Below are 20244 nucleotides of genomic sequence, written 5' to 3' on the forward strand. Positions count from 1 at the left end.
CCTATTTTATCCTCAGCTGACCATTTTTCTTCCTATTTCACTGAGAAGGGAACTTGTATAATCTCCCCTAATATATTAACACATATCACCCATGTATCTTCTCTCATATCCTTATACTCTGCCATTTCTCCTGACAATATTTCTACTAGTTCCCTCTTACCTACTGAAAGGGAATTATTTATTCTAATTTCGACATTATCATTTATTCCGTCTCCACAATAGCATTTGAATCAGTAATTACGTATTGTTCAGTATTTTTAAGGAAAAAATTATCTCCTAATACCCCATATATTCCCCAACTACTGACCTGTTATTCTCCACCACTGTACAGAAAATACTCCTCCAAAGTCATGCCTGGACATTCTTTCTCACAAACTATTTAAATTAGACATTATTTCCCCCACTGCTCTATGAAAATACTCTTCATCAGCCAGGCGTGGTGGCTCACGCCTGTAATCTCAGCACACTGGGAGGCCGAGGCGGGCGGATCACGAGGTCAGGAATTCGAGAGCATCCTGGCTAACACAGTGAAACACCGTCTCTACTAAAAATACAAAAAAATTAGCTGGGCGTGGTGGCGGGCGCCTGTAGTCCCAGCTATTCGGGAGGCTGAGGCAGGAGAATGGCGTGAACCCAGGAGGTGGAGCTTGCAGTGAGCCGAGATCGGGCCACTGCACTCCAGCCTGGGAGACAGTGAGACTCTGTCTCAAAAAAAAAAAAAAAAAAAAAAAAAAAAAAAAAAAAAAAAAAAAAAAGAAAGAAAGAAAGAAAAAGAAAAATACTCTTCATCACTAATCATTTCCATATTGGTAAATCCAATGGTGATTTGTATTGTTATCTTGCTTGACCTATCGGAGGATTTAAAAGAAGGGATTGCTCTTTTCTCTTTGATACATGTTCTTCACTTGTATTCTGAGGCTCCATGTTTGTCTGGTTTCCTCTTATATTGGTTGCTCCTTTGTCGATCTCTTTTGCTGGTTCCTTCTTATTTCCCCAAACTCTTAATATTTTCGTGGTTAGAGCCCAGTCTTCAGACCGTTATCATCTTTATCCATACGAAGTCCCTCAGCAATTTCACTTAGTTAGATGGCTTTTAATACTAACTGTACTTTAATGACTCGCTGATTTATATCTCCATATAGATGCTGTGACGTGAACTCTACACTTTCATATCCAAAAGTACACACAGCATCTCTACTGAAGATTTAATAGCTGTCTCAAAATTAACATGTCCAAAACTCTTCCCTGTTCCTAAAGCTTGTACTTCCCAGAATAAATTCAGTGCTAAATTTATTTTTCCACTTCACTCATACCAAAAACATCTTTCACTCGTTTGTACTTCCTACTTAATATCCATTCTGGTTGCAAATCTCATCAACCCAACATTCAAAAGGCATTCATCTGAACACTTCACATCATTTCCACCACTGTAACATAGTATAAGCCACTATCATCTCTCAATGGAAATTTGCAAAACATCTTTACTGTTCTTTTTGTTCCACCCTTGTCTTTCTATATTCTCTTCTCTACACTGACTTTAGAGTGATCCTTTTAAAAACATGTCATATTGTGTCACTCTTCTGCTTAGAATCCCCATAAATTCTCGCCTCACTCAAAAGAAAAGCTAAAGTCCCCTTAACACACTATAAGGCTCTGTAAAATCTCTTTCCTTATTTCCTTTCTGGTGATGCCTTTCATTACTCTCCTTCTTGCTCAATCTGCTCTAGACTTACCAACCTCCTTGGTATTCCTGAACACCCTAAAATGTCCACAGCTTGCCTGTGCTTTGCTGACCAGGATGTTTTTCTCTAATAACATCACCTGTCCCCTTTTTTCTTCATATCCCTATTCAAATATAAACTTATTAATGAGAAATGTGTTAATCAACCATTTAAGAATACACACTCCTCACCCCTCTTCCTTATTGTCTTGTGTTTCCTCAAAACAATCATTCCAATTTGCATACTCCATGTTGCAGTTATGTATGTTTTTTTATCTATACCTTTCCTCTATGAAGTTAGGGATGTTTTCTCTCTTTTCACTTTCATTTTTACTGCTGCATTCCTCAATTTTAGTAAGGATTTTGGTACAAAGTAGAACTTGACATACAAATTGTAAGTGAATGAATGAATAATTAATTAATTAAACTAATATAGAGGCTTAGAGCCACTGATTGCTATGGCTGGCTTAATTGATCCCAGCCCACTTCCTGTAGCTGCTATTGGTTTTCCAAACACCAGGCATGTATTTTAAGTCAGGCAATTGGAGAGGCAAGTGAACTGATTGCTGAAGGCACAGTAAAAGGCTTATGTCATTTGAATATTGCAGCGCTTCTCTCCCGGGGATTAGCGGGAACTAGGATAAATTTGGAGACAGAAGGGAGCGAGGGTTTGATGGACCTGCATAGTAGGTAACAAAGAATAAACATTCAAATTCATTCTATAAATGATAAATTACTTACTTGCACTAGACATAGAACGGAATATTATTTTGTGTCATCACTGGGGGAATTCACCTAGAACTCAGTGTGTGACTTAAAACCAGCCATTTTGTGATAATGATGTGGGAGTTCAAGATCAGGATGACACAGATAAAGTTACATGCCAGGACCCAGGCAGGGATAAGGGGGTGGCTGGACTGAGTACCCGATTTAGTCTGCTTAAAAGCTTGGCCCAGTACTGCACAAAATGATGTGTGTGTGTGTGGCGGGGGGTGGGGAGGTCTTTATGTCTTTTACATTCATATTTGGTATACACTAGCTTATTGTAGAAATACAGGTTTAAAAGAGCAGACTTGCTAGGGTTAATTCAGAAAGATTTAATTTGGGAAATTTATAATTTGCAGCAGTATTTCTGCTTTATAAATAAAGCATTCTGCCAGGAATGAGATGTAAGCTATACCCAGAACTTACAACTTTGTATATAGGTATGTATCATTAGGTAGGAGTTTAAAAGATCTGATTATCAGTGCATAAATATTTTAGAGATTGCCTAAATATCTAAGCTATATAAACTGTATGTATTCCTTTAAAGTAGAAGCAAAAAATAAAGAGTCAGAGAGAGAGCAAATTGAAATGCATGTGGGTCAGCATACCATAAATATGTTAACTACAACCACCTCTCACAGAGAACAGTTAACACCTTTTGCATTTTGAAAAAAGACACTCCTCACCCCTCTTTTTTTTAGATACAAAGAAGATAGAGTAGAAATACAAATGGATGCAGGGAGACCAGCGAAGGGTTTATTGCATTTGTCCTGATGAGAGATAACAAAAATTGAGTTAATATGTACAGATACAATCAGACACGTATGAGATACATTAAAATGTAGAATTGGTTGGACTTGCTACTGCTTACCTTTGGTGAAGTGTAGAGAAAGGGAGATGCTGCGAATGGCAGACTTTGGATTTTAGCACTTGCATCAATGGTGGCACCATTCATTAAGGAAAGGAGCGAATGAGGGCAGTTTTGTGTGCGAACGTGTGTGTGTGTCTGTGTGTGAATTTAAATTCAAAATTATAAATTGTGAATCGGGCTTTGAAATATCTGTGAGACATCCCATTAGAACTAGTGAAAGTGCAAGTGGATATATAGATTTAAAACCCTGAATTGTTATCTAGACTTACTAAGTAAATTTGAGTCATCTCTTTATAGATACAAACTGAAGGCAGAGGAGTTGAAGAAATTTATATTAAAAACTTTTAGAAAAATGAGAAACTGGCCTAATATTTAATACTATAAATGGAGTCTATGTTTTTTTTTCTATAAAGGGCCAGATAGTAAATATTTTAGGCTTTGTAGGTCAAATGGTCTCTGTCGCTACTACACATTTGCCATTGTAGTGCTAAATTGGCCACAGTCAATATATAAATGAATGAGCATTATTATGTTCCAATAAATTTTTATTAGCAGATATTAGGAAGCAAATTGGACTTGACCCATGGGCCGTGGTTTGCTGACCCATGAACTATGATTCTGGATCTAAATATCAGATAAGTGAAAATAAATTGGTAAATATGTGGGAGAAGGCAGAAAAGATCAATTGAGAGTTGTGTTAGAGACACAGATAGAAGAGAGAATGCAAAAAAGATAAAAATTTTATAAATTTAAAAATCCCATTTGAGTTAGCCACACAATAGTCATTGATCACCTTGTTAAAATCCATTTTAAAGATATAGTAAAAAGTGAATGATTGTAATGGGTTGAAGAAAGAGTGGAAAGAGGGTAAATGGGCACAGTAAATACAAATAACTCTTTTATGAAAATTAGACATGAAGAGGACAGGGATAAAATGTACCTGGAAAGAAAAGGGTTTTCTCAACATGAATGCAAAGTGGATCTAAAATAGTGATTTACATCAAGATTGTATGTAGTCAGTATGTAGTAACATGTTTATGCACCCTATTTCAAGCTCCTTACTTCATTTTGTTCTCGCTAGTTTATGCTAGAGGCTTTGAGACTTGGTACAGCAACAGCAACTGCAGATGACAATGTCAATGCTCAACAAAGATCTCTTTTCCGAGCCCTACTCATCTGTAAGGGAGTTAAGACCATTTTAGGAATAGACTTCTTTAGGACATGGGGTGGGGAAACTATTTCTTTCAGTGATTATATCTTGTACTAGTGACAGTTCTGGATAACAAAACAACAAAAGTGAATGACTTTTATTAAATGTAGAGGTTTTATGTTAATTTGTTAGTAAACCAGTTGTAAGCTGGCACCCCTGTGGATTCAGAAACCTAGTTAAACTTGATTTGTAATCTTGGAGAATCAGGAGGGCTCCTTGTAACTGCTGAAGATTAGCTTGTAGTTAACATGCCTATGTTATCCTGTTTCCACCCTGTTCTCCATCAATTTGGAACAAATAAGCAGGTGCTTCACCATTTTCCACAAAAGATTCCTTGCACCTTGATATGGTTTAGCTGTGTCCCCACCCAAATCTCATTTGAATTGTAACTCCCACAATTCCCAGGTGTCATGGGAGGAACCCAGTGTTAAGTGATTGAATTATGGGGGCGTTTCTTTCCTTTGTTGTTCTCATGATTGTGAATGAGTCTCAAGAGATCTGATGGTTTCATAAGGGGAAACCCGTTTCACTTGACTTTCATTCTCTCTTTGCCTGCTGCCATTCATGTAAGACTGGACTTGCTCCTCCTTGCCTTCCGCCACGATTGTGAGGCTTCCCCAACCACGTGGAACTGTAAGTCCAATTAAACATCTTTCTTTTGTAAATTGCCTTGTCTCCGGTATGTCTTTATCAGCAGTGTGAAAACAGACTAATACACACCTATAATTTATTGTATTTGTTTTCTGGAAATAACCACTTTCCATGACTTTTCTTTATTCAGCTTTAATCTGCTACACTTTTCTCTGCATGTGCTCCCTAGTTTTCTGGAGGGAACATACTCACTTTTCCAACTGTCTCAAGACAAATGCTTTTTGAGAACTTTTCCCTTTTTCTCCTTAAGAGAGAAGGTGCACAAACTACTAACAGTATAACAATTTCTGTATCTCATTACATTTGTGTTCACTCTTCTCTGGAAAAAATTGAGCACAGGATTTATGATAAGGGGCTTTCTCTCAGCCAGATTTTTGACCTTATTTAAAAGGCAGTCCAAATTCCTACTTAAATTTATCTTTCAATTAAAAATGCACATTAAAGACAAGTGCAAACCTGCAGGACTGCCTTAATTTTCTTCTCTCCTTTACAATCTGAATTACATAAAGCATTAATGCAGCATTTTAAAGTAGCTAAAATACTTCCATGTTGTAGCTTTAGGCAAGCGTTGTCCTTCACACTGCTTACACTGCAGCTTAATATTATCTAAGGACAATGGGCACCTTTAATGTACTCAGTTATTTACTTTATTAAGTATACCTTCATTCTAGCCTTAGAGATTGATGACTATTTAGAGTTCTAATTTATGTAAAATGTTAAATCCATATTTTAGACAAATTCATACTGATGAGACCAAACTCAGAAAATCTTTTTTTATACGTGACCTGAAGCCACTTTACATCCCATTGATAATGCTGTCGAATCTTTAGCTATATAACTATTTTTAGAATTCCAATTTCTTTCAGAAGATGATGCTATATTTTTATCAATCTTTTATAGAGAATGGATATAAATTACCTATGCCATGGAAGTTAAGACCGACATAGGTATAGATTTGAATCCCAGAATCAGAATTAAGAGAGTAAGATAACTATGTGTTACTAGCAAAAGCTATAGATGCAGAAAAAGGTATGCTACCTAGCTTTTTAATTATTTCAACTGTTTTTGAGACAAAAGATCAAGGACTTAAGGATCCTTTGTCCTGCAATACTCTGGAAAATGTCAGACTTCTACTTATTAAAGACAAAATAACTGAAGACTTTACGATCTTGTCCCCCAATACCGAGCCTAGCAGATGCACCATAACCGTGAATATCCTCCAGCCAATTTTATGTGTTTTAGAAATTACATATTCTATCAATAATTCAAGGATAAAAATGATGGTAACTGGAGATGAGGCAAAGCAGTCTCCCGAGAGTATAAGAAAACAGATGAACAACAACCATTGTTCTGGCCAGAAGTCTAAGTGAAAAAGAGTTTGAGAGTACATTAAACTCACCTGGGGCAGGGGGTTTCAAAAATCCTGATACTCAGAATGTACCCAGATCAATTAAATCAGAATTTCTTGGAGTGAGACCCAAGTATAGGTATATTCTTAAAGTTATCAGGTAATTCTCATATGGGCTAAGCTTATGAATCATACATTTAGAGACTTTGGCAAATAAATGTTACAGACATCAGTGAGAAATAAATTTAATATTGTATCTAATTCTGCACACTTAAGCAAGTTTTATGTGTTTTTAGATTTAAAAAAATCCATATTTAAAGACTATTGACCTGATACTTGCAAATAGGATCAGTAGAATTTATTGGAATTATTTGACTGTGACAAGAAAGATCTGACTTGTCCTGATGACTAATCAACAACAAAATTGGGCCAGAGCAGATAATTCTAAGAATAAGAAGAGTTAGCTAATGAGTTAGAGGTCATTGTATCTACTTGTACCTAGGTATTTATATTTCTTTAAATTTTGCTCTAATTTTGAATGTCAATTAGATAACTCCAAAATACTATTTTTTTTTTGTTTTTCCATTTACATAAAAATTAAAACATTTAAATTGAAAGGCATGCAAAACACTTTTTTCTAAATGAATATCATTGTTTCAAGGCTTGCTTTTTCAATCAAAGAGCTTATGACCAATACCTTGAGTCAGATTTTCCTATTTCAGGGTTTCTTGAAATGTGGTTTATAGTTCACATGAATCACAGTAAAACTGTCTATTAAAACTGAAGGTTCGTGATCTCTGCCTCAGATATACAGAATCATAATCTCCTAGTGAGAGGCTTTGTAACTTATTTACAATCTTCCCAGGAGATTTTGATACACACTAAATTTTCAGAATCATTGCTTTACTTCCCTCGAAGTAAAACTCTAGATTTATACTTTTAGCAGTAGGATTAAATGTTTACATGCCACAGAAGGCCAGGAGAGGGCAGCAGAAAGCTGAAATTTATGGGAAAAAAAGGGAAGACTTGAGGGACCTTGGAAGTCCCCTAGAATTTGAGAGAACATAAATCTAGAAATATAGGTAAGAGTTTGTAACTGCAACTAAAAAGTAAATCCATTGGCCCATTTTGGTAGGTAATTTAAAAAGAGAGCTGAAAAAGGTGAGAAGAGTTCATTCAATACCATTTGTCAAAGTGGAAAGCAACTCAACTGGAAAACATGCCTAAGAAACTGATTTTTCGGCCATGAATATGCCCAGAATAAAGAAGACAGGCACTAGAGAAAAGGTACTAGAAGAAACAAGCTGAACAAAAAAGTACGACAAGTTAGTGGAGATGACTGTGAAAACATAATTCCATTGATGTATTAACTCATTTCCTTAAGAAGAAAATAATGGTGTTGATGATGCTGAGGAAATAAAATTTTAATTATAAATACGACAAAAGGAAACTAGCTAGTCTGTGACTAGTGACTAGTATTTGTTATGTAGTGATGGCAGATGGTCAAAAGATTACAGCTATTTTCAGAAATGGTTTAGAAGAAAAGAGGGTTGTCTTTTGATGAAAAGCTAGACTTTATTTATTTTAAGAATAGCTGACAACAAACACTTAATTGGAGGAAGTTTTTTACATTGTTGTAAATATTCTGCTGTATGGTAATTAGGAAGGAAAATACAAACTAATTTTTTTCAGAAATCATTAATAGCCAATTGATCCTCAAGTTGAAAGAGAAATTAAATACTTATATATGGTCTCAGAAAGATAATTTATAGGAAAAACAAAGTAACTATAAAGCTATCATAGTATATAATGCAAATATAAGACAGTCTACAGATATGAAAACCTGTTTGATGAAACTGAAACACTTGAGGTACTTCTACTAAAAGGCCCCACCATATATATATATATATATATGGTATATATATATATTTGGTATATGTCTATATATATAATATATATGGTATACATATATATTTGGTATATATATTTGTGTGTGTGTATATATGTGTATATGTGTGTGTATATAGATATACACATATATACACACACATATATATACACACACATACACACACATATATATGCCTCAAAATAAAAATATAAAAATGAAATGTATTTGACTGAATAATTTTAAGTGAAGAATTTAGGAGAATGTAAGGAGGTGTAACTAAACTGTGTCAAATGAACAATCAAAATATCTGTCAAAAGTATCCTATAATGATAATATAAATATAACAAACCAAGGACACAGGGTAAGAAGAGAAAATTGATGGGTTAAAATCCATCATCTTTTCAGTGCATTTTCATTACACTAAAAACTTAGGGAACCAAACACAAAGGCAGAGAGAGTTAGACAGGAGAGTTAGACGCATTCTGTTCTTCAAAAAGCTCTTAAAAATAATGATTCTCAAAAAACAAGAAAGTAATATATTCTCAAAAGCAATAGTAGTAATAATTTGCTGAAGTTGCTTATCAGCTTAAGAAGCCTTTGGGCTGAGACGATGGGGTTTTCTAAATGTGGATCATGCTGTATGCTAACAGAGACAGTTTGACTTTTTTTCTTCCTATCTGAATACCCTTTCTTTCTTTCTCTTGCCTGATTGCCCTGGCCAGAACTTCCAAAATTGTGTTGAATAGGAGTGGTGAGAGAGGGCATCGTTTTCTTGTGCCAGCTTTCAAAGGGAATGCTTCCAGCTTTTGCACATTCAGTATGACATAGTGGGTTTGTCATAAATGGCTCTTATTATTTTGAGGTATGTTCCATCAATACCAAGTTTATTGAGAGTTTTTAACATAAAGGAATGTTGAATTTTATCAAAGGCCTTTTCTGCTTTTTGTTTGTTTTTCTTTTAACAGTCAGGCTCCTCTTCTGTAAGACTGCTGCGATTTGCTGGGGGTCCACTCCGGACCCTATTTGCCTGGGTTCCTCGCGCACCTGGAGATGTCACCGGTGGAGGCGGCAGAACAGCAAAGATGGCTGCCTGCTCCTTCCCCTGGGATCTCCATCCCAGAGATGCACCGACATGATGCCAGCAGGAACGATCCTGTATAAGGTGTCTGGTGACCCCTGTTGGGGGGTCTCACCCAATCAGGAGGCACTGGATCTGGGTCCTGGTTAACGAAGCACTGTGGCTGCCCCTTGGCGGAGAGGGTGCCCCGCACAGGGTGAAATCCCACTCATCCAGATTGCCTGGATTCTTCAGAGCCAGCAGGGGGAAAGACTAAGTCTACTGATTTGTGGAGACCATGGCCACCCCTCTCCTTGAGGGCTCAGTCTTAGGAAGATCAGAGTTCTTTCCCTAAACCCCTGGCTATAGTTGCTGAAATTCCTGCAGGGCGGTCCCATCAGTGAGGAAGGATGGGTGCAGGTCTGGCCTAAAGAGGCAGTCTGGCCACAATCTGCCATAGCTGCTGTGCTGTGCTGTGCTGTGGGAAATTCCTCCTGGGTCCAAACTATCCAGTCTCCTCAACACTGGCAGGGGAAAAACGGCAGACAGGAGCTTCAGTGATGGCTGCTGCTCCTCCCCCAGGAAGCTCAGTCAACTTAGGCAGCAGGCAGCCACAGTGATGGCAGCCGCCCCTCTCCCCAGTTACTTGGTAGCCTTAGGCAGTTTCCGGCTGAGTGGCTGCTGAGAATCTGCACGGCTCTGTGCTTGGTACCCAAGGCCCTGGTGGCATGGGCTCATGAGGAGGATCACCTGATCCACTGGTTTCACAGATCTGTGGAAAAAGTGTGGTTTCTCAGGCAGGGTAGCATGATCACTCACCACCTCCCTTGGCTGGGGATGGGGGCTCCCTTGCCCCATGTGGATCCAGGTGGGCCGTCGCACCATCCTGCTTTTCTTTGCTGTCAGTGGGTCATGCCAACTATCTAGTCAGTCCCAATGAAAGAACCTGGATATCTCAGTTGCCGGTGCAGGATTCACTTGCCGTTTTCGTTCTTCTCAGTGAGATCCTCTTACTGCAGCTGCTTCTAATGGGCCATCTTGGCCCCTATCTTGGTTTTCTATAAACATTTATTTTGTGTATGTAACCCTAGAATGTTGTATAAAGGATAGTTATGCCAGCTTAGACAGAAGCATGATACACTCTTTACCTATATTCAGATAAATTTAAAAAGCTTTGTATGGCTGCTGAGATGACAAACGGATGAATTGTCTGTCGTCTATTAGGCATAACCACCACATGCAAGACTGGAAACACTTCATTATTATATTCTTTCCTATATGGATCCTGATTAGAGTTTACCAATGAGAGGAACTAGCGCAGGATTTGGGAAACAGAAGTGAAGCAAAGGCTGTAATTCTAAAGAGAGCATAGCTGTCAGACTGCCAGATACAGTGGCTTCATCTACACATGGTGGCTTCACAGGCTGTTCCATCAGTTACATATCACAGGCTTTCCCACCAGTTACATATATAGTAATGAACTATATAAAACTGTCTATAAGCTCCCAATTCATGTCAGTTTGGTAGCTAAACATTTTTCCCCAACCCACAGTAGCTTTTCAACTTACTCCAGTGCATCAGACTAAAGTAGTAATGACCTTTTTTATAATCTTGTTGTAGCCTTCCAGATCTTTATTCCTCAAATCTCTCCCACATCTGTGCAAACTCAGATTCCTATAATAAAGCGCTTCATCTGTAATAATTTTGATTGGCTCTGTTTTACTGTTCAGGATTAATAATAGTGCCACTCTATACCATATTAGAGCCTTAGTCAAATGGGAAAAATAAGTATTACTCATTATTCTTTAAATTATTATTCAAATTGTCATTATTTAAATTGTTTTAATAATTTAAATATTATTTAAATTGTTTTAATAATTTAAATATCATTTAAATTATTATTTAGAATTTTAATATTTTTCTCATGAATTTAAAAAATCTAATTGATTTCTTTAAATATTACTTGAAAATATTATTGATCCAGAGTTTTTTTTGGTGCACCTTAACTTTTGCTCCCAAGGAGAGTCCCTGACTCACCTCACTTTGGTCCTCACCCTGGCCCCAGAATATGTCATAGGAAGATGTATCACTATTCACTACTTTTTATTTACCTTGCTCAGTCAGAACAATGATATCAATGAAGCAAACCAGAATTATATCCAAAATTCATTCCTGAAAAGTAAATTATTATTATTATAAGGCTAGACATGAATTTATGTAGCTCTGAGGTAAGATAGTAAATGTATACTGACATATATTGCATGTTTTCTTTGTCAGGAGAAGGCAAACTTATCCTGTTTGTCTCTACTAACAGATTATAATGTGTGTGTGTATGTGTGTGTGTTAGCTTGAATATTAGTTGCATATCAAGTATCAAGGCTGTGTTGATTTGCTCCAGGAAAAAAATCAGGAAAAGGAGCTGAAAATGGAGTTAAAATATGATTAAATTTACAGTAATCCACTATCATTCTCCAATATCCATCTGTGTCCTTCACAGACAGTCAAACAGACAAGCAAAATGGGGCACAACAGTAAGAATCACTACTCCTTTCTCCTTTAAGTCTATGATGGTAACACACAACTTCGCCATCTTTCCAGGGATGTAGCATCGGTTTTGAATTATTATTTTAATAGGGAGAAGCAGTTCTAATTTCTTTCCTCTTTCAAGTCTTACCATGATAGTTCTTACTCCACAGGTCAGGAAACTTGTAAGGAAATTCTACTGTTTGTTGAATATGTCTATTTCAACCGTGCAGTCTGGAACTGGGATAAATAACTACAGAATGTATTCAGAAACCCACTGAACCTACCATGAGAGAGACTAAAGCCAAAACATCATTAAGAAACTAAACCCACTAGTCCCTACTTGCAGTGGCACACCAAAATGGCATTTTGGGTTTCAAGGAATTAATTTCAGTTTAGAGCCAATTTCAGTAATTTCTGAAAAATCTGGGAAGTAACCTTGTTGTAGATTCAAGTACTCAGCTTAGAAAACCAAAACAAAATGAAACAAACACCTCTATAAAGGTTTATTTGTCACTTACAACTGAAATAAAGTTTTGGCAGACTGTACATCAATTTCAACCCAAGGGACATCAACAATGGTAAGTACTGCCCCAACCTTACTGCTCATTATAGTTATCCACAATCGTCTTGTCTGATTTACCTTCATGTAAGGCCAAACCTAGCAAGACTTTCATCTAAAAGCCTGGTCTATTTCACCAGGGCCTCCCCACATGGAAGGTCTCAATTGCAATTTCTTTCTTCTTGGGCTGATGAGACAGCAAAATTCTCTGCTTATCTTTGAGAAGCTATTTAGTTATTTACTTCATTGTAAATGCAACTTTACATTTTGGCAAATGTCTTTAGGGGAAAAAGGCTTACTTATAGGCTCAGCTCTCATTCCTCCCTTCTCATTTGGCTAACTCTTTTTTTCTTCAATTTTATGTTAGATGTATGTATTTATGGTGTACATGAGATATTTTAAAACAGGCATATCATATGTAATAATTACATCAGGGTAAATGGGGTATCCATCACCTCAAGCATTGATCATTTCTTTGTGTTACAGACATACAAGTATATTGTTTTAGTTGTTTTAAAATGTATAGTAAATTATTTTTGACTGTAGCCAGCTTGTTGTGCTCATTCATTCTATCTAACTCTGTTTTTATATCCATTAAACATTCCCCTCCCACCCACTATCCGTCCCAGCCGCTGGTAATCATCATTCTATTCTCTATCCCTGTGAGTTTAATTGTTTTAATTTTGTAGCTCCCACAAATGTGTGAAAATGTATCTCACTTCTGTACCTTGCTTATTTCACTAACATAATATTCTTTCAGTCCATCCGTGTTGTTGCAAAAGACCGTATCTCATTATTTTGTATGGCTGAATAGTACTCTATTGTGTATATTCTTTATCTATTCGTCAATTGACAGACACATTGCTTCCAAATTATGGCTTTTGTGAATAGTTTTGCAATAAATGTGGGAATGGAGATATCTGTTTAATATACTTATTTGCTTTCTTTTGGCTATATACCTCACAGTGGGATTTCTGGTTCATATGATAGTTCTATATTTAGTTTTTTGAGGAACATCTTAGTGGCTGTACTAATTTACATTCCCACCAACATTGTAGGAAGCTTCCCTTTCCACCACACCAGAATTCATTATTGCCTGTCTTTTGGATAAAAGCCATTTAACTGAAGTGAAATATTCCATTGTAGTTTTGATTTGAATTTCTCTGATGATTAGTGATATTGAGCACGTTTTTATATGCCTGTTTGCCATTTGTATGTCTTCTTTTGAGAAATGTCTATTCTGATCTTTTGCCCTTTTAAAAATCATATTATTATTTTTTTCTCTTGAATTGTTTGAGCTTCTTACATATTCTGGTTATTAATCTCTTGTCAGATGGATAGTTTGCAAATATTTTCTTCCGTTCTGTGGGTTGTCTCTTCCTTTGGTTGTTTGGTTCCCTGGCTGTGCAGAAGATTTTTAACTTAAAGTGATCCCATGTGTCCATTTTTGCTCTGGTTACCTGTGCTTTTGGAGTATTACTCAAGAATATTTTGCCCACCCAAAGTCCTGGAGAATTTTCCCAATGTTTTCTCTTAGTAGTTTCATATTTTGAAGGCTTAGATTTAAGTCTTCAATGCATATTGATTTTATTTTTGTTATGATGACAGATGGGGTCTAGTTGTATTCTGCATATGAATATGTAGTTTTTCAAACACCATTATTGAAGACTCTATGCTTTTCCCAGTGTATGTTCTTGGTATCTTTGTCAAAAATGAGTTCACTGTAGATGGATGGATTTATTTCTGGGTTCTGTATTCCATTCCATTGGACTATGTTTCTGTTTTTATGACAGTACTATGTTGTTTAGATTATTATAGCTCTGTAGTATAATTTGAAGTCAGCTAATCTGATTCATTGAGTTTTGTTCTTTTTGCTTGAGATGGTTTTGGCTATTATGGGTTTTTTGTGGTTCCAAATAAATTTTAGGATTGATTTTTTAATTTCCATAATCAATGTTACTGGTATTTTGATAGGGATTGCATTAAATTTGTAGATTGCTTTGGGTAGTCTGAATATTTTAACAATATTGATTCTTACAATCCATGAACATGGAATATCTTTCTATTTTTTGTATGTCCTCTTCAATTGTTTACGTTAATATTTCACAGTTTTCATTGTAGAGATCATTCAGTTTTTTTTTTATTATTATACTTTAAGTTTTAGGATACATGTGCACAACATGCAGGTTTGTTACATATGTATACATGTGCCATGTTAGTGTGCTGCACCCATTAACTCGTTGTTTACATTAGGTATATCTCCTAATGCTATCCCTCCCCCCTCCCCTAACCCCACAACAGGGCCTGGTGTGTGATGTTCCCCACCCTGTGTCCAAGTGCTCTCATTGTTCAATTCCCACCTATGGGTGAGAACATGTGGTGTTTGGTTTTCTGTCCTTGTGATAATTTGCTCAGAATGATGGTTTCCAGCTTAATCCATGTCCTTACAAAGGACATGAACTCATCCTTTTTTACGGCTACATAGTATTCCACGGTGTATATGTGCCACATTTCCTTAATCCAGTCTATCATTGATGGACATTTGGGTTGGTTCCAAGTCTTTGCTATTGTGAATAGTGCTGCGATAAACATACGTGTGCACGTGTCTTTATAGCAGCATGATTTATAAGACTTTGGGTATACACCCTGCAATGGGATGGCTGGGTCAAATGGTATTTCTAGTTCTAGATCCTTGAGGAATCACCACACTGTCTTCCACAATGGTTAAACTAGTTTACATTCCCACCAACAGTGTAAAAATGTTCCTATTTCTCCACATCCTCTCTAGCACCTATTGTTTCCTGACTTTTTAATGATTGCCATTCTAACTGGTGTGAGATGGTATCTCATTGTGGTTTTGATTTGCATTTCTCTGATGGCCAGTGATGATGCGCATTTTTTCATGTGTCTGTTGGCTGCATAAATGTCTTCTTTTGAGAAGTGTCTGTTCATATCCTTTGCCCACTTTTTGATGGGGTTGTTTGATTTTTTTTTTTAATTTGTTTGAGTTCTTTGTAGATTCTGGATATTAGCCCTTTGTGAGATGGGTAGATTGTAAAAATTTTCTCCCATTCTGTAGGTTGCCTGTTCAGTCTGATGGTAATTTCTTTTGCTGTGCAGAAGCTCTTTAGTTTAATTAGATCCCATTCATCAATTTTGGCTTTTGTTGCCATTACTTCTGGTGTTTTAGTCATGAAGTCCTTGTCCTGAATGGTATTTAGTCATGAAGCCTATGTCCTGAATGGTATTGCCTAGGTTTTCTTCTAGGGTTTTTATGGTTTTAGGTCTAACATTTAAGTCTTTAATCCATCTTGAATTAATTTTTGTATAAGGTGTAAGGAAGGGATCCAGTTTCAGCTTCCTACATATGGCTAGCCAGTTTTCCCGGCACCATTTATTAAATAGGCAATCCTTTCCCCATTTCTTGTTTTTGTCAGGTTTTTCAAAGATCAGTGATCTTTGAGGCATCCTATTTTCTTGGAGTCATGTTTCATTCTTTTTTCCTTTGCCTTCTCTGACTGTGTGTTTTCAAATATCCTGTCTTCAAGCTCACTCATTTTTTCTTCTGCTTGATCAATTCTGCTGTTAGGAGACTCCGATGCAATCTTCAGTATACTAGTTGCATTTTTGAGCTTGACAATTTCTGCTTTTTAAAAATTATTTTAATCTCTTTGTTACATTTATCTGATAGGTTTCTGAATTCCTTCTCTGTGCTATCTTTAAAATTTGTTGAGCTCCCTCAAAACAGCTATTTCGAATTCTCTGAATAATCACATATATCTGTCACTCTGGGATTGGTCTTTGGTACCTTACTTAGTTTGTTTGGTGAGTTCATATTTTCCTTGATGCTTGGAGGTGTTCTTTGATGTCTAGGTCTTGAAGAGTTAGGTATTTATTGTAGTTTTCTTGGTCTGGGCTTGTTTGTACCTATCCTTCTAGGGAAGGCTTTTGGAGTATTCAAAGGGAATTGAGGCATCTAAGCCTCTAGATAAAGTTCTTCCCACTCTTCCCTCTCCTTTCTCCTTTACTCATGCAGAGTTAGTCTTTCCCCATGGCCACCACTGCCCCAGGGCCATGACAAGTACTGTCTGACTATTACTGATATTCGCTCAAGCCTAAAATGCTCTTCTGTCAGCTTGTAAATGCTGCTAGGCCTGGGTATCCCTCATCAGGGCAGTGACCTCCCCTCTGGCTCAGAGCAGGTCCAGAAATGCCGTTCAGGAGCCAAGGCACAGAATCAGGACCCCAGGATACTGCTAAGTGCTCTACTCCACTGTGGCCAAGCTGGTGCCTAAGCTGCAAGACAAAGTCCCCTTTACTCTTCTTTCTCCTTTCCTTAAGCAGGAGGATACTCTCTTCATGGTCACCACAGCTGGGGATGAGCTGAGTCACACTTGAAGCCACCATGGCCCTGGGTCTTACCCAAGGCCCACTGTGAGTGCGGCCTGGGTACTGCTAGTGTATATTCAAGGCCTGTGGATTCTTGAGTCAGCATGTAATGAATCCTGCTAGGAGTAGGTCTTTCCCCTCAAGGCAGCAGGTTCCCTTTTGGCCTAGGGTGTGTCTAGAATTGTCATGCTAGCTAGGACATGGAATGTGGGCCACAGAATTCTGCCCGGTGCCCTATTCTACTGTGGCTGAGCTGGTATCCAAGTTGCAAGACAAACCCTGTTTATTCTCCCCTGTCCTTTTTTCAAGCGGAGGAAAGAAATCTCTCCCATAGCTGTGAACTGTGCTTCTTGGGGTTGGGAAAAGGGTGATGCCAGTATTCCCATGACTGTTCTAGCTGGTGTCTCACTAGGTTTTGTGCACTGCAGGTCCACTGGCTCTAAGACCAGCGCAGCACCAGGATTTCCCCAGGAATTGCTATCCTGTGGCCTAAACTGCCTTCAAGTGTACGACCCCAGAGTGCTTTATGCTATGGTGGTGGAGCTTACTGGAACCCTTTTTGCACCACAAGGTTGCTTCTGGGGGAATGGGGAAGGGGTAGTTTCTGCAATCCAAGACTGTCTTTCCTACCATCTTCAGTGCCTCTTTTCTTGATATGATATTAAAACCAAGTACTGTGATTGCTTACCTAATTTTTAGTTCTTAATGAACGTGTTTTCTTTTTTTTTTTTTTTTTTTTGAGACGGAGTCTCGCTCTGTCGCCCAGGCTGGAGTGCAGTGGCGCGATCTCGGCTCACTGCAAGCTCCGCCTCCCAGGTTCACGCCATTCTCCTGCCTCAGCCTCCCACGTAGCTGGGACTACAGGTGCCCGCCACCACACCCGGCTAATTTTTTGTATTTTTTTTAGTAGAGACGGGGTTTCACTGTGTTAGCCAGGATGGTCTCGATCTCCTGACCTCGTGATCCGCCCGCCTCGGCCTTCCAAAGTGCTGGGATTACAGGCGTGAGCCACCGCGCCCGGCCGAAGGTGTTTTCTTGTGTGGATAGTTGTTCAATTTGATTTTCCTGAAAGTGGGACATTCACTGGAGGGTTCTCTTTTTATTGCTTTTTGTTGTTGTTTCTCAAGTCTCTTTAGGCTTCTGAATGAATTGAAATCTCTATTTCTTTTCTGCTTCTCAAAAGTAAGCTTTTCTCAGGCAAAACCCAGATTCTTGAACTCTTGCCTAGGGACCAGAATCAGAAAGTGTCCAGAGGGAAGAAGGCAATAGCCTGTCATGTCATCTCTTCACAGTTCTCTTGTCTCCTCTATTTCAGGTTGATTCTTCAGCTCTCCAAAGTCAATACGAACATACATTTGTGTATTTTCCATCTGAGTTATTCTCAAAAGGGTCATTGGTAAGCTACAAACAACTCCTTCATACCTAGAAATACAAGTCATGCTAATTATGTGTAAGTAAATAAAATAGTTTTCCTTGGCTGGTTAAATTTAACTGGGGCATTTTTGGGTTAACAACTGGTATGCACCACGTTTCTTCTCATATTGATTTATAAAGTTATAGATAAAAGAAAGTCATCCTGCTTTTTTTCTCATCATTTTTTTCTTTTTTTTTCCTAGAGCAATACACAGATTCAGGTCTATGCATTTGGATATTTTAGGAATTTTACTTTTGCTTCTCTACTGTTTTTTTTTTCCTGATCTGTTATTTTTAGATGAAATTGTCTAATTTTAAAGTTCTCTTATGTCCCCCATATCTATCTTTTACTTTCTTATCCTTTGCATATTTCCATTACTGTATTTTGAATTTTGAGAAGAATCCCTCAACCTTTTTTCTATGCCAGTAATATACGTCACTAAAAGGTGAGTTCTGTAGTTAGGATTTAATTTTGTTAACCCATTTTTTCTTTGGTATATGTGTCATACACACTCATACTTAAATATCAGCTCACCTTTTCTTATGCCCTTGATTATTTTTCATGAATATGAGTGTTGCCTGCATGTCAAGAATGTCAAAGAGATTTTGAACAATTTTCCTGTTTTTAGCTAAGAACCTTTTCCCAGTTAAGACTTTCTTTGAAACAATAGAAAACTATTTTCCATGCCTTTCAATAAGTTTTCAACAATGAATTATTAGGGTTTTATTTTTCTTTAACTATGTTGTAGAGAGAAAAGATTTATCTGACCAGGAGTTTGCCAATAGACAGGGCATTTGCCTTGCTTATTTTCCATTTTTAGGTTAGGTAAAAATCTTTATCACAGCTAGAATGAGAGTGTGAGGTGGTAGTTCAGGTTATACCCAATGTCCAGGACTTAGTGAGCATTCAGCTAGTGCAGGGTTGAAGTGGGTTGTTCCTTGACCACCAGACCTGACTCTTTTTATTAGTTCCTGATTTTTGACAAAGGGAATTTGTCAGTGATTGTTGCTGAATCAATACATTTGTAGGGGGACAGATGGGGAAGGAAGGTCCAGGGCTTCCTATTCTACCATGTTGCTTCTGTGATGATTCTTATATTTATTTCTGAAAATAAAGATAATGAAATGATTCAATGAATGTACCATTGTATACACATACACACATATATGTGTATACATATATATGTGTGGGTGTGTGAGAGTTAAATAATGAAGAAAAACATTAGCTATTAAAAAAGGATCATGAGTAAACCAACATTTCTCAATTTTGTAGCTGATTTAGCAATTTTTTTCAATTTTTCCATGTTATAATACATTTCTAAAGGTTTCTAAAAATAAAGACTTCCAGTATACAATTTTTGTGACTATATCCCCATTCAATGTTAAAAGTTTTCTTTTTTAATTTTGACTCTATGAACTCTATGAACATTTGATATCAATACAGTACTTGATTCTGTAACAAGTAAACATGACCAAGTTTCATTTCTCTCTTCCTTCCTCAAATGAGTGCTTGTGGCATAAATTAGTCTGCACATGGTTATGCATCATTGCTCACTGACATCTCTATGTGACATACAATTTTAAAAATCACCTTGAAACAAAACTCAAGCTGTGAGACACCAGATGGGAACTGGATTTTAAAATATATTCTGTGATTTCTTTTCAAACTTGGTTTACAGTTATTACATAAAACTATAGAAAAATGTTCAGATATTTAAATTTTTACAGGTCAGTCAGAGACAGAGAGAGGTGACGACTTTAAATAATCCAGTTATCAAATTGTAACAAAGATTTCTTATTGAATGATCTGTATTGCACATTGGTATTACATAAAATTAATATTC

This window comes from Gorilla gorilla, chromosome 15, assembly GCF_029281585.2.
Source record: "Gorilla gorilla gorilla isolate KB3781 chromosome 15, NHGRI_mGorGor1-v2.1_pri, whole genome shotgun sequence".
NCBI lineage: Eukaryota > Metazoa > Chordata > Mammalia > Primates > Hominidae > Gorilla > Gorilla gorilla.